The sequence below is a fragment of the Peromyscus eremicus genome, chromosome 8a, assembly GCF_949786415.1.
Source record: "Peromyscus eremicus chromosome 8a, PerEre_H2_v1, whole genome shotgun sequence".
NCBI classification, from domain to species: domain Eukaryota; kingdom Metazoa; phylum Chordata; class Mammalia; order Rodentia; family Cricetidae; genus Peromyscus; species Peromyscus eremicus.
The window spans coordinates 54,690,970-54,705,129 of record NC_081423.1 but is presented as its reverse complement, the minus strand read 5'-3'; the positions used below and the strand labels follow the sequence as shown (position 1 = coordinate 54,705,129).

The window sequence follows — 14,160 nt, the reverse complement described above, 5'->3', positions numbered from 1 at the left end:
TCTCTCAGAGTTCGTGGATATTCTGCATTTCTCATGCTTTACACAGATGTGGAGCTCACATGCCAGAAGCTGGTGGAAATTTTGTCCTATTCCCAAGCCAAAATTCACTTAGCATCTCTTTATGAAACTCAAGTCAGCAACTCAAAACACAAATTTGTAAACTCAAATATTCTCCCACAACACAATGCAAATACATGTTAACATGATACTGCCATGCTAAAGAACAAAAATAGAAAAATATTTAAATCTTCATATTCCATAATGAAGCTATCATGTTTCTATGAGAGCAGAAAATCATGTATGTACTGGGAAATGCTGTGATCACAGCAAACAATAGCTTAGACTCTGAGCCAAGGTGTTTCAGAAGCATCATTGGGATAGTGTGCTGTGCCAGCTCACGCAGTACAAAGTACTCTTGCTGTGTGCTCAGAACCACAGGTGTGAGGAAGTCACATGATGGAAAATTGCAGAAACACCTCAGATTCAGTGCACATTGTGAATTAAGCTTGGTCATTGCATATGCACAAATCTTCTGTTCTTGTTGAAATGTTGAAAGTGTCACAGTTACATCATTCCATATGGAGGTATGATTCACAGCCTACAAAACTGATGTACAGCTGGGTGGTGGTGGCCCACATCTTTAATCCCAGCACCAGGAGGCGAGGCAGGTGGATCTCTGTGAGTTCCAAACCAACCTGGTCTACAAAGCGAGTTTCAGGACAGCCAGGACTGTTATACAGGGAAATTCTGTCTCAAAAAAACAAAGAGAATGAGAGAAACTGATGTACAGTGGTAAAATGAGGGGCTGAATAAAAGGCTCCATGGTTAAGAGCACTTGCTGCTATTGCAGAGGATCAGAGTACTGCTCCTAGCACCCATGTCAAACAGATGCACACTCAAACACACACATGCGCGCGCGCGCGCGCGCGCGCGCACACACACGCACACACACACACACACACACACACACAGATACACATTTTTTTTTTAATTTTTATAAAAGAATAACAAAATGAAATTCCTGTCCACTGCTCACCCATCTCCCAGAGAAATCTGTATCATCAGACCCTCAGCGGAACTTGAGGCTTCCAAGGTTATGTGTTTTCTGCAAGGATAGGCCTGCCAGTCCAGTCTCTTTCCCCAGGTCACTGGCTTCCCTTCAGAATCAATCTACTGTGCGCTTCCTGCTAGGCCCATAGCCAGAGCTGTTAGTCTGGCTTCTCAGTGCCTCCCATTTTTGCTCTGGGCTTTACAGGTATGCTAGCACTGCTTGTGTGAATCTCTGAAGCTCTCCCTCTTTTTCTCTCTTGGAACACAGTATTTTCTTTATTCTAACCCCTGCCCTTCACTGCATCACAAGCAGGCAGCTTCTCCCCAGACTTCTTACCCAGAATCCCCTAGGGTTTTATTTGACAAGAGATAATTCCAAGTTTTGACCTCCCTTCCTGCTATAACTTAAAACTAAACAAATTGGGTAATTACAGTGAGGTCAAGGTTCTTAAATATGTATGACAGACACAACCCACTGGGGTTATTTGTAAATAAGAGAAAATACTAAAATATCAATTGCTAAATACAAATCTAAGTCCAAGCTTCTTAAAATCCATAAAAAGGAAATATATTTAGGTCTACTAAATTTGATTTCATGAATTATTGGTGTATAAAAACAAGTTCACATCACTTTCTTCTGGCTGCTTACTGCAATGCAAGGTCAGTGAGGGCTCTAAGTAACCCATGTCTCCTTACTGGTGCAGTAAGGATGCTCTGAGAAGCAAGCCATGACAGGACGGACTCTGTTCGGCAGCAAATCTGCACTGAGGCAGTCCCCATAGCTAAGTTTTCAACTTGGCTCCTCTGGAGGCCATGTCACCTAGACAATGGCCAAGTGATTTGTTGCTTCAGTTAGATATTAGCACATATGTTTTGTATCAAGTTACCAGCTGTGGCTTAGCTGTCAATAAAATGTGTTTATCAATGTGACCTGACACCAATAGTCACAACAGAGATCAAAGAGAACCTGCTTCTTTGTTGGGGGATGGGGCTTGGGAGGGTAGGAGAGTTATGGGGATGGGGTGTGAAAGGGGGGGCTTTGTTTTTCTTCCTTATGTTGCAGAATAATTTTTGTGTGTTTATAAGAAATTATATATATTATTAAGAAATTTTCTATTCCATCCATTTGCCTGAAAGTTTCATGATGTCATTGTTTTTTACTGCTGGGTAATATTCCATTGTGTTTATGTGACACATTTTATTTATCCATTCTTTGGTTGAAGGGCATCTAGGTAGTTTCCAGGTTCTGGCTATTATGAGCAATGGTGCTATGAACATAGTTGAGCATGTGTCCTTGTGGTATAATTGAGCATCCATTGGGTATATGCTCAAAAGTGGTATCATTGGGTCTTCAGGGATATTGATTTCCAATTTTCTGAGAAACTGCCATACTGATTGCCAAAGTGGCTGTACAAGTTTACACTCCCACCAACAGTGAAGAAGTGTTCCCCTTGCTCCACATCCTCTCCAACATAAGCTGTCATCAGTGTTTTTGATCATAGCCATTCTGACAGGCATAAAATGATATCTCAGTGTCATTTTGATTTGCATTTCCCTGACAACTAAGGATGTTGAGCAATTCCTTAAATGTCTTTTGGTCATTTGAGATTCTTTTGTAGAGAATTCTCTGTTTAGCCCTATAGCCCATTTTTTAATTGAATTGTTTGGTATTTTGCTGTCTAGTTTCTTGAGTTCTTTATATATTTGGAGATCAGCCCTCTATCAGATATGGGGCTGGTGAAGATCTTTTCCCATTCTGTAGGCTGTCATTTTGTTTTATTGACCATGTCCTTTGCCCTACAAAATGTTCTGTTTCAAGAGGTCCCATTTATTAATTGTTAATCTCAGTGTCTGTGCTACTGGTATTATAATTAGGAAGTAATCTCCTGTGTCAATGCGTTCAAGACTACATCCTACTTTCTCTTCTATCAAGTCTAGTGTAACTGTATTTATGTTGAAATTTTTGATCCACTTGGACTTGAGGTTTGTGCATGAAGATAGATATGGATCTATTTACAATCTTCTACATGTTGACATCCAGTTATGCCAGTCCTATTTGTTGAAGATGCTTTCTTTTTTCCATTGTACAGTTTTGGCCTCTTTTTCAAAAATCAGGTGTTCATAAGTGTGTGGATTAATGTCAGCATCATCAATTCAATTCCATTGGTCCATGTGCCAGTTTTTATGCCAAGACCAAGCTGGTTTTATTACTACAGCTCTATAGTGGAACTTGAGATCAGGGATAGTGATGCCTCCAGAGGTTGCTTTACTGTACAGAATTGTTTTAGTTATCCTGGGTTTTTTGTTTTTCCATATGAAGTTGAGTATTGTTCTTTCCAGGTCTGTGAAAATTTGTGTTGGGATTTTGATGGGGATTGCACTGAATCTGTAGATTGCTTTTGGTAAGATTACCATTTTTACTATTAATTCTACCTATTCATTAGCATGGGACGTCTTTCCATTTTCTGATATCTTCTTGAGTTTCTTTCTTCAGAGACTTAAAGTTCTTGCCATACAATGCTTTCTCTTTTTTTTGTTTTCTTTTTTTTTTGTTTGTTTTGTTTTGTTTTGTTTTTTCAAGACAGGGTTTCTCTGTGTAGCTTTGCGCCTTTCCTGGAACTCACTTGGTAGTCCAGGTTGGCCTCAAACTCACAGAGATTCACCTGGCTCTGCCTTCCGAGTGCTGGGATTAAAGGTGTGCTCCACCACCACCCGGCAATACAGTGTTTTCACTTGCATAGTTAGTGTTACCCCAGGGTATTTTATATTATATGTGGCTATTGTAAAGGGTGATGTTTCTCTGATTTTTTTCTCATCCCATTTTTCATTTGTATATAGGAGGGTTACTGATTTTTTAGTTAATCTTGCATCTTGCTACATTACTGAAGTTCTTTATCAGCTATAGGAGTTCCCTGGTGGAGTTTTGGTGGTCACTTATGTATAAGATATTCTGCAAATAGTGAAAGTTTGACTTCTACCTTTCCAATTTGTATTCCCTTGATCTCCATTTGTTGTCTTATTGTTCTAGCTAGAACTTCGAGTAGTATATTGAATAAATAAGGTGAGAGTAGGCAGCCTTGTCTTGTTCCTGATTTTAGTGGAATTGCTCTGAATTTTTCTCCATTTAATTTGATGTTTGCTTTCATCTGGCTGTAAATTGCCTTTATTATGTTTAGGTATGTTCCTTGTATTTCTGATCTCTCCAAGACCTTTATCATAAAGGGATGTTGGACTTTGTCAAAGGATTTTTCAGCATCTAATGAGATCATAGTGTGTTTTTTTTCCTTTGAGTTTGTTTATATGGTATATTACATTAACAGATTTTCATATGTTGAACCATCTCTGCATCTCCAGGATGAAGCCTACTTGGTCATGATGGATAAGGTTTTTTTTATGTGTTCTTGGATTCAGTTTGCCAGTATTTTATTGAGTATTTTTGCATCAATGTTCATGAGGGGAATTGGTCTGTAATTCTCTTTCTTTGTTGCATCTTTGTATAGTTTGGGTATCATCGTAACTGTAGCTTCATAAAAAAGAGTTTGGTAATGTTCCTTCTGTTTCTATTGTGTGGAACAACCTGAAGAGTATTGGTATTAGCTCTTCTTTGAAAATCTAATAGAATTCTGCACTGAAGCCATCTTGTCCTGGGCTTTTTTGGTTGGGAGACTTTTAATGACTGTTTCTGTTTCCTTAGGGGTTATTGGTCTGTTTAAATTGTTTATCTAGTCTTGATTTAATTTTAGTATGTGGTACTTTGTTGACTTTAATGTTTTCTCTGACTGAAAAATCTGTTTCCTCTATCGTATCTTCAATGCCTAAAGATTCTCTCTTCCATCTCTTGCATTCTGTTGATTATGCTTGCATATGTACTTCCTGTTTGTTTACTCAGATTTTCCATTTTCAACTTTCCCCCAATTTGTGTCTTCTTTATTGTGTCTATTTCAGTTTTCAAATCTCAACTGTTTCCTTCTCCTGTTTAGTAGCTTTTTCTTGGTTTTCTTAACTTTCTTTAAGGGATTTATTGATTTCTTCCAATTTTTTGTTTGTCTTTTTCTCAATTTCTTTAAGGGAATTTTTCATTTCTTCCTTGAGGGCCTCTATCATCTTCTTAAAGTAATTTTTAAGATCGATTTCTACTGCTTCTTTTGTGGTGGGATGTTCAGGTCTTGATGATATACAACCACTATGTTCTGGTGGTGCCATATTGGTCTTTTTGTTGCTGACTGTATTTTTGCACTGGCATCTACCCATCTCTTCCTCCACTCACTGCAAGCAGTGTCCCTGTCTGAGGGGGCCTTTCTTGGTCCAATAAGAGCTCTTGGCCCTCTTAGTCCAATCAGCTCTGAGAGGCTCTGTCTCAGGGAGCAGTGTGGTATCAGAGGGTGGGGGAGGGCTTGTAAGTTACAGGATCTGGTGGGGGGGATGGTAGTAGTTTGGCCTGCCTGCAGCCTGAAACTGGGTCTGCAATGGGTGGTGGTTTGGGGGTGCGAGGTTGTGCACCCAGAAGCTGGAGTGATCAGCTAGAAGAACAAAGACCCACCTCTTCATCAAATTGGCACTTGTGGGATCTGTATCAGGGAGAAGCTGCAGTCTCTGAGGGTGGGTGAGTTTGGGGAGTAGAGTTGAGGATGATGGTAGTTTCACTTGCCTGCAGGAGACCTGCCTGCTGGTCTGAGATTAGGTCTGCAATGGGTGGTGTTGTGGGGGCATGGGGTTGTGCCCCTGGGCCCAAAGCCTAGAGGCTGGAGTGATCTTCTAGGAGAATAAAGACTCACCTCTTAGTCCAATCGACACTGGCAGGCTCTGTCACATTGCAGAATTTTTATTTAACATTTTGTGTCTTCCAGGAGACATATTGCAAAATTAAAAAACACAATCTTTGGCTCTTGAAATCTTAAATATGTTTCCTTTTGTTTTCCAACATAATATTTTCATTGATTGTTTGGGAATTTCACATCATGCACCCCAATCACACTCACCTCCCTGTTCTCCATGTCTACTCCTTCACCCTTGCAACATCCCATCCAAAACAAAAAGAAAGAAAGAAAGAAAATAAAGGAAAAAAATACAAGTCCAATTTCTGTTGCCTATATACTCACTGGAGCATGGTTAAACTCCCAGTGGCCATCCCCTTAAAGAAAACTGTGACTTTCACTACCTGAATCCCCGCCAGATGCCATCAATTGTGGAGAGCTACACTTCAGCATCCTTATTACAAATTTTAAGAGTTCTCTTCGATGGCTTCCTTTTTAGGCTGTTACTGTTTTTAAGAGGGTTTGGGGGTAGAGGTTGTCACAGAAGCCTTCTATGTCCATCTTTCTGAACTGTGAGTCTGCAGTCATTGGTACCACTGCAAAAGTAGCCTCCTTTCCCTTTACAGTCACCAGGAGCATGGATTATGGGTTTCCACATGGTTCCTGGTGACAGCATGGACCCATAAACAGATACATGGTCTCTAGCATCAGCATGTGTTAAGGACCTCCACTTGGTCTCTGGTGGCAGTATAGACCACAGACATCAAGATGGCCCACTGACAAAGCAAGGGCCACAGACACCATCATAGCTTTCAGCAACAGTACAGGCCAAGGACATCAACATGGCCTCTAGAAGCGGCGTGGCCCACAGACATCAACGTAATTTTAGGCAGTGACATACACCATGGACATCTACATGGCCCTCCATGGCAACAGAGGCCTTGGATATTAACACAACCCTTGACTGTGGTAGAACCAGGGGCGCAAACATAACCTTCAGCTGCAGCACAGACTGCAGACATTAACATGGATTCGGTGGCAGCATAGACCATGCACATCCGCATTGACCTCGAGCTCCATCATGGCCTGGGGCAGCAGCACAGATCACTGATATGAACAGTCCAAGGGAAGTACAGACCATGGAGGTCTTTTTTTGTTTTGTTTTGTTTTGTTTTGTTTTGTTTTTCGAGACAGGGTTTCTCTGTGTAGCTTTGCGCCTTTCCTGGAACTCACTTGGTAGCCCAGGCTGGCCTCAAACTCACAAAGATCCACCTGTCTCTGCCTCCCGAGTGCGGGGTTTAAAGGCATGCGCCACCACGGCACGACTTAACCATGGAGGTCTTTAAAGGAGGTCCAATCCAGAAAATGAACCATTCTTCATCACAAACATCCTGTCCTTGCTCAGAGTCAGGGCAATCATGCTGCGCAGCTTGTTCAGGGGCTGAGTCTGCACAAGCTCCAGGCTGCTGTACAGCACCCTGCCAACCCTACTGGACAACATGTTCCTCCATCAACTGCAGCATTCTCTTATACCTGTCACAGCTGTAGCATCTCCAATTCTGCCTCTCTCCACTGTTCACTCATGGCTTTTTTTCCTCCATTTTTCCCACCTCTTCAAAACATATTCACATATCCATTCATCAGAGTGGCATTGGAAATTGCAGTGTGTCACATAGTATATTTTTTGCCCAACCAGCTTTATATTTAAATATTCATTGCAATGAGTCCTTGGTCTGGTTCAGGGTTTCTGACACACAATTGATTGTAGTGAGTAGCTATATGAACCATGCCCTGAAAAACTGCCCCTAGTGAGCAGCTGTAGCTGTTACACCTGCCTATGACCTTGAGGTACCTGCCCCTGGGACATGGCCACCGGGGACCCTTAACACCTGGGATGTATGTATGCCCCCTCTCTTGGCTACCTTGTGGTTTTAGATGCTGAGATCTTGGACCAAGCCTTTCAGTGTGGAACATAGATCAGCTTTTTCATACCCTACGATACATCTCCCGTGGTTGTGACTTTACCCTCAAATAAATTCCTTTGATCATCAAATAGACTCCATGGATTAATCCCATTAATAGATACTGGACCATCACTGAGACTGGTCTTGGATATCCTGTGTTGCCCAGAGCCAGGGTGTTCCTGCAGCTCTGGTTCTGCAGGACCAGCTCCATCACATGCACCAACAGCTCATAGTTGGAGTAGATGTTGGGGTGGAATGACTCTAAGTGCTGAATCTGGGCCCAGATGGTAGCTGAACTGATCAGCCTAGGCCACTGCCTAAGAGGCCTGCCTACCTACATCTCTCTTTTTTTTAAGTCACAAATACTTTTATTTTTTAGGCAAAAATGATTTTTTTCCTCAAAAATAATTATAATTAGCTTTTCCCCTAAAATAATTATGATTAGCTTAGAAAAATGGGTGTATATTGTGAGGATAAGACCACTCCAAGGTATGGTTGAGGGGAAAGTTTTATTGGAGATATAAGGGAGAGAACAGCCAGGGACATCTGGAAGAGTCCAGAGCATGGAGAAAAAGTTGTAGACTAAACATGGCCAGCAGACTGAACTTGATCATGAGAGGACTCAGGGAGAGCAAGAGAGGAGGGCCAAAGGGGGAAGACAAAAGAGAGGGCAAAAAGAAAGTGCAGGGCCCAAAGGACAGGGCTGTACAGGAATGAGGAGCTGGGGAATGGAAACCCATGAACCCTTGAGAAGTGTAGGCTAGGGGCCAGGATGAGAAGACCTGAGAAGAGCCACAGGTACTGGGTGAACCTGGAGGCCAGCATGTGCTTTGGTATGCCCATAAGCACCACAGATAGCCTTTTGTCTCTTAGGACAGTGATGAAGAATGGCCCGGTGAGAGAAAAAAGGGCACTAGAAATTGGGGGACTAGAGTTTCCTTTGGACCTGACACATATCTTTAAAGTACTTCCCTTTAATGGAAACTTCCCTCCATGAAATCTAAATATTAACAGTTTAAAAGAAACCAGAATTTAGCATAACTCAAGGAAATCCATTGTTACTTCAGCCGGTCTTCTCTAGGAACCAGCACTGTTACATTGTTTCCATTTAGAAAAATCTGGTCTAATTTTTCCTTCTGGTGTAATTTCAAACTATGACATCTTCGAACACAATATTGACAAAGTCATCATATCCTAGAAATGTATCAACAATTTATCATTTTTCACCACGGTGTCAGTTCTTGATCCTATAAAATTTTCCATAAGCTCTAGTGGCAGGAGCTGCCGTAGGTTCATGGTTGCATTAAAAGCCATGGCCATGCAGGAAGTGTGTTTTACTTTAAGTGTGCAGTGTTTCCTTCCAGATGTGGCAGCCATGTTGGTCTGGACACAGCTGGTGAATGATCCAGCCCTCTGAATCCTCATCACCTCCATCTTGCAGCAAGCCTGATTGCAACAAAACAAGCAAACCTTCCCAAGATGGGCAGTGCTTGCCCAAACAGCAGAGACTCTGGGAAGGGCAAGGGCAATCAATACATGAACACATAGCTAGCAGTGTGAGGCTGGTGTCACCTCTGCCGCTTTCACACTAGGTGGCGCTAGGAACCTAAGTTTCCATCAATTCTGGGGCAGACACAGCCTGGGGCCTATGCTGAAACACTTTGCTCAGCCTTGGTGTAGGGAGGAGGGGACTGGACCTGCCTTGGCTGAGTCTGCCAGGCTGGGCTGACTCCCCAGGGGAGACCTTGCCTTGGAGGAGGTAGGAGTGGGAGGTGGATGGGGGGAGGCTTGGGAGGGAGGAGGGAGGACGGGGGAGGGGGGGAATCCGTGGCTGATAAGTGAAATTAAGTTAATTATAAAATAAAAATACTAAAAAAAAAAAAAAAAAAAAGAGCTCTGTAAGAGAAGGTGGGGCAACTTCAGGGGAGGGATCCATGCAAATGCCTGTGGTCTTCCATTGCTCCATTAGTAATCTTGAATAAATTTATTTCTATTCATAAAGATGAGCTTAATAAGTCATTCTTTGGACAGTGGGATGGTCAGAAGTTAGGGACAGATATTAATTTTACATCTCCCCAGAAAAGTCACACAACAGTTGATCAACAAATATTTGAGCATACACAGGTGAGACTATACACTAGACGCAGATACAAAGTAAGTGTGAAAATGCATATAATGAAATACTATTTAAAACATATTATCAGATTATTTAAACTCAAGAAATTTAATTTTATTTATTGTTTCTTTTCTTGTCTTAAGTTTAAACAGTTCAAGAGATGTTAGAGATGATTCTACAAAGTACATCTAGGAAGTGTGTAGTTTTCAAAATCTGGGACCACACCTTATCAAAACAGACTAAGATTTATAAAGCCAACCATGTTGTTTTATGGTAATCATGTATCATGGCAGTGTTTTCATACTATAATAACACAACTTGAAATTATTGTAATGTATTTCTTGAATAACTTATCACATATGTTCTAGCTTAAAATAATCTATTGAACAAGAATGTTCTAAATGGAAAATGTTTTAGATGATAAAAAATAAAAGTTTTGTTGTTCTAAAGTAAAATTAAATGAAAAAAAACACTCATTGGTGACAAAGGTATTTATTCATTGGCAAAGAGAAAGCCTTGCTAACAAGTGGTGCTGAAAAACTGGATACCTGCATGTAGAAGAATGATCCTCTCCTCTCACCCTGCAGAGCACTCAACTCCAAATGCACCAAAGACATTAACACAAGACTTGAAACCCTGGAATTCCTAGAGGCAAAGTGGGGAAAACACTTCCTAATGCAGGCAGAGCTAAGGCCTCTCTGAAGAGGACTCTACTCGTCAAGACACAATGGAACAAATTGACAAATGGGGCCACATGAAATTTAAATGATGTATTTGGAACTCATGGATGGAGTCCATGGCCATCATGGCTAGGAGCATGGCAGCAAGCAGGCAGGCATGGTGCTGAAGGAGTAGCTGAGAGCTTACATCCTGATACATGAGCACAAGGCAGAGTGAGGGCTGTGTGGGCTTTTGAATCCTCAAAGCCCACCCCTAGTGACACACCTCCTCCAAAAAGGACACACCTCAAATCCTTTACAAAGAGTTGCACTAACTGGGGACAAACATTCAAATATATAAGCCTATGGAGGCCATACTCAGTCAAACCACCACAGGGTCTCAGCACAGCCAAAATGACTGTTTGTAAAACACAAAAGACAATGCTGCTGAGAAGAATTCTTAATCATTGTGTGAGGGAGGTGTAGTAGTCTGAATGATCAAAATATATGGTATCTGAAACTATTTACCAGAACATTGCAGCAGAGGTCATGGAGAGTGCTGCTCAGTGGCTTGCTCTCCAGAGCATACTCAGCCTGCTTTCTTACATAGCTTGGGACTACCTGTCCTGGAGTGGCACTGCCCATAATGGGTATGGCCCTCCTAGATCAATCATATTTTCCCAGGAAGAGAGTCACACAATAGGCAGCCACCACCAAGCCTGGTGTCCAGAATTGAGTCACAAAGTTACACATAGTGGAAGGAGAGAACTGACTCCTAAATGTTGTCCTATGACTAGCACATGTGATCCATGACATGTGCATACACAAACACACATATACACACACCACATACATATACACATGCAGCATGCACATACCACTAAACAAATATTCATATTAAGAAATAAACAGGTCCCAAAGACTTTGAACACCTCTGTGCTGATATTGTGGGTCAGGCACTAACTTGGGCCCAGGGAAATAACGATCAACAAACATGGTTCATCATGTATTCCAGATATTCCATGCTCTTTGTAGGTAGAAGTGACAGAAAGAGAGCAAGCCTGTGCTGTTGGGTGGCAACAAGTGTCAAGCAGAAGAATAAATGAGGGTAATTCTGGAAGGGCAGCACTACTTCAGAAAGCAGGGAGCAAGCTTCTGACTAGTGGGAAATCATTCCAAAAGAATAGAGAAGCCAGTGCAAAGGTCCTGAAGTAAGCAAGTTCCTGGTGTGTTCAAGGAATAGAAAGACAGAGCAGATAACCCACAGCTGAGTGAGCAGCATGAAGTGGGATCTAATGTCAGAAAAGGGCAGGGTGGGATGGAGAGAGTCATGTAGACCTCGTGACCACTGACAGGAACCAGTATTTCCCTCACAGTGAGATGGAAAGGATAGGAAGGTTTGACTAAGAGGTGACTTAAACTAATTTACATATGAGATTATAACTCTGGCTCTAAGACTAAGTTACAGGAAGACCATGAAGCATCAGCAGGAGAGCTAGGAAGCTGGAGCACAGACCCAGGATGCTGGCTGGACCAGCAGTCTCCTGGGCACAGTGAGAAGAGTCAGATTACAGATCTGATTAAAAGCCAGTGTCAGAGCTGGGGAGATGGATCAGTGTGATAAAGCACCTGCTATGCAAGCATGAGGACGTTTGCTCTGATCACAGCATCCTCACAAATGCATGCTGGGATAGCTACAGGCTTGTCATCCCAGAGCTCAGGGGAAGACAGGAAGTACCACCAGATGGATGACTAGTTAGACTAGCCAAATCCATAAGCTCTCAGATCACACACATGCACACACACACACACACACACACACACCACCACCACCACCACCACCACCACCTGCAGAAAAAAAGATGATGTTAATGGAAATCAAATACCAGATTTAAGATTAAGGAGAGTCCAGGAGTGAGAAAGACCCAGGGTTTGGGGCCTGAAAGCTGTTTCCTGAAATGAAAAGCCTGTGCCCTGAGCAGGCTACGGAGAGGAGAGGGAGTGCAGAGATCCAGAGCACAAATCTGGGGAGATCCAGGAGCCTTTGCTGAACTGGGACCTGTTGGCAAACCTGGGAGGCTCACATTAGTAGATGAGTGAAGTGAGGCCAGACATGAGCCCTGCACTCAGGAGGCAGGGCCTCTGCAGGCCTGGATGAAGCTCTCAAACTTGACTCCTCCTCCAGCTCAGGCATCTGCAGAAACTTCACAACAGGAAATGAGCTGAACAATGTTGAAACTCCACTCTCACAGCGCAGAGGAAGAGCATCTGGGCAGGCTCTCTGGTGTCTGGCTTCCTGGAGGGGCCAGAGTTTCTTTCACTTTCAAAGAATACATTGACTAGCTGAGGAGCCTTGGCCTGGACACACATCAGTGAGCCTCTTACAAGAGCAGGGTGAGTAGTGGGAAGAACAGAGTCCACCAAACCATTTGGGTTGTGGGAAGGAAATCCTGACCTGACTGCACTAAGGCATACTGTAGCAGACATGGGTGACCCGTCCTGAGAGCCAGGGCCCAGGCTCCAGCCCTGCTTGGAGAGTCTGCAGGCCAGCTCTGGTGGGAGGGAGGTGGCTGGATTCCTCTGTGTGCTTCATGTGCCTGTTCCTGTCATAGTCTGTCCTGCACCCTCCTCTCTCCTGTCTGACCTGAAGCTGCAGGAATAAGGGACTCCATTGGTGAGGGGTTTTGTGGGAAGCCTGAGGATGAGAAATAAAGAAGACAAAAGTAGCAGCTTGGGCCAGTAGGTGTTGCCTAAGCTGATGACTTATGCCATGCAAATTTATTTAAAAGTACAACATCATATCAACTATTTGCAGGGGAAAGTGGCCAAGGTCAAAAGTGATCTAAGTCAGACAATGTTAGCAGAAAGAATACACGATGTCTCAGATACAGCTGCCTTAGGACTCATAACCACAGCCCAGGGAGAAGAGTCAGGTCCCCAGAAGGCACAACATCCTCTGAGTCACTGGCTCCAACATCAGGCCATCCTTGCTAGGTCCACCCCTAGACAAAGACAGAACTAATGTCCTTTTGTCTGTTCATCAGGACCTCTGGGAAAGTCTTGAGTCTGTCTGACTCCCACACTTTGCCATGTGTCTCCACTTCAGCAGATCAATTTCAAACTCTTTTGCTGTTACCTGAAGTCATTCCACAACCTACACCCCCTTAAATCCTAGGGACAGACCCTACCACCACCTCCATTCTCCTCCTCTCACAGGAAAGAGCCAGGAAGAGAATACACCTCCCCTTCTTTTTATCTGTCCTCAGGGTCAGATAAATGATCTTAATAACCTAAAGAAGAAACCTCGGACAAGCTGAGAACTCCCAACTCAACATAATGATAAGCACACCTGCCTGACAGGAAAGTCAGCGCAGTAAGGAGAACACCCACTAACATCATTCATTAAACTACAGAGAACACATCCACTGATAAACCTTCCTCCCAGAGTTCCCTCTTCTGCCCTATAAAGCCCAAGCCCTGCACCTGGACACACAGTCTCCGTCTCTAGAAGAGCCCGGAGTCCTTCAGGTGTCCTGACCAGAGGACAATTGTCCCAGTAAAGGCTACTCTACTCTTTCTTTTATTTCCAGCTCTCTTCCATCAGATTGCTCCAATCA

The 14,160-nt window shown here is 43.0% G+C and overlaps 1 pseudogene; it reads right to left on the bottom strand.

Annotated features, from left to right (window-relative positions):
- Nucleotides 1-8,826: 8,826 nt before the first annotated feature.
- Nucleotides 8,827-9,082, bottom strand: LOC131917013 (U6 snRNA-associated Sm-like protein LSm5; annotated as a pseudogene).
- Nucleotides 9,083-14,160: the final 5,078 nt, after the last annotated feature.